At 40.8% G+C, this 1,428-nt stretch overlaps 1 non-coding gene across 1 annotated transcript; it reads left to right on the top strand.

Annotated features, from left to right (window-relative positions):
* The first annotated feature begins 856 nt into the window (after window positions 1-856).
* Window positions 857-960, top strand: LOC112763472 (small nucleolar RNA R71). The gene has a single exon (XR_003182883.1). It is a non-coding gene; the product is annotated as a small nucleolar RNA R71 (small nucleolar RNA).
* The last annotated feature ends 468 nt before the right edge of the window (window positions 961-1,428 follow it).

Here is a 1,428-nt window from a genome sequence, read left to right as displayed (position 1 = left end):
TTAATAGGAAACTCTTTCTTGCTTGAAGGACGTCCCAGGAGGTCTTCCTCACTAGGATTTTCGTCCTCCTCCTCCCTAGTGCATTCGGCCACTTTGACTAAATCAATGGCCTTGCACTCTCCTTTTGGATTTTCTTCTGTATTGCTTGGGAGAATACTGGGAGGAGTTTCAATGACTTTTTTACTCAGTTGGCCCACTTGTGCCTCCAAATTTCTGATGGAGGATCTTGTTTCATTCATGAAACTGAAAGTGGCCTTTGACAGATCAGAGACAATATTGGCTAAATTAGAAGTGTTTTGTTCAGAATTCTCTGTCTGTTGCTGAGAAGATGATGGATATGGCTTGCTATTGCTTAGCCTATTGCGTCCACCATTGTTAAAGCCTTGTTGAGGCTTTTGTTGATCCTTCCAGGAGAAATTTGGATGATTTCTCCATGATGGGTTATAGGTGTTTCCATAAGGTTCACCCATGTAATTAACCTCTGCCATGGCAGGGTTCTCAGGATCATAAGCTTCTTCAGAAGCTGCCTCTCTAGTACTGTTAGATGCATGTTTGCAATCCATTCAGATTTTGAGAGATCATGTTGACCTGTTGAGTCAACACTTTGTTCTGAGCCAATATGGCATTCAGAGCATCAATTTCAAGAACTCCTTTCTTCCGAGGTATCCCATTATTCACGGAATTCCTCTCAGAGGTGTACATAAACTGGTTGTTTGCAACCATGTCAATGAGTTCTTGAGCCTCTTCAGGCGTTTTCTTCAGGTGAATAGATCTACCTGCAGAATGGTCCAATGACATTTTCGAAAATTCAGAGAGACCATAATAGAATATATCTAATAGGGTCCATTCTGAAAACATGTCAGATGGACATCTTTTGGTCAACTGCTTATATCTTTCCCAAGCTTCATAGAGGGATTCACCATCTTTTTGTTTGAAGGTTTGAACATCCACTCTCAGCTTGCTTAGCTTTTGAGGAGGAAAGAATTTATCCAAGAAGGCAGTGACCAGCTTATCCCAGGAGTCCAGGCTATCCTTAGGTTGTGAATCCAACCATATTCTAGCTCTGTCTCTTACAGCAAAAGGGAAAAGCATGAGTCTGTAGACTTCAGGATTAACTCCATTTGTCTTTACAGTCTCACAGATCTGCAAGAACTCAGTTAAAAACTGATAAGGATCTTCAGATGGAAGTCCATAAAACTTGCAGTTTTGTTGCATTAATGCAACTAGTTGAGGCTTAAGCTCAAAGTTGTTGGTTCCAATGGCAGGAATGGAGATGCTTCTTCCATCAAACTTGGACGTTGGCTTTGTGAAGTCACCAAGCATTCTCCTTGCATTATTGTTATTATTTTCGGCTGCCATGTCCTTCTCTTGTTCGAAAATTTCTGAAAGGTTGTTTCTGGATTGTTGTAATTTAGCTTCTCTTAATTT

Source organism: Arachis hypogaea, chromosome 2 (assembly GCF_003086295.3).
Source record: "Arachis hypogaea cultivar Tifrunner chromosome 2, arahy.Tifrunner.gnm2.J5K5, whole genome shotgun sequence".
NCBI classification, from domain to species: Eukaryota; Viridiplantae; Streptophyta; class Magnoliopsida; order Fabales; family Fabaceae; genus Arachis; species Arachis hypogaea.
The sequence above is the reverse complement of the archived record's forward strand: the minus strand, read 5'-3'. Positions and strand labels throughout refer to the sequence as shown.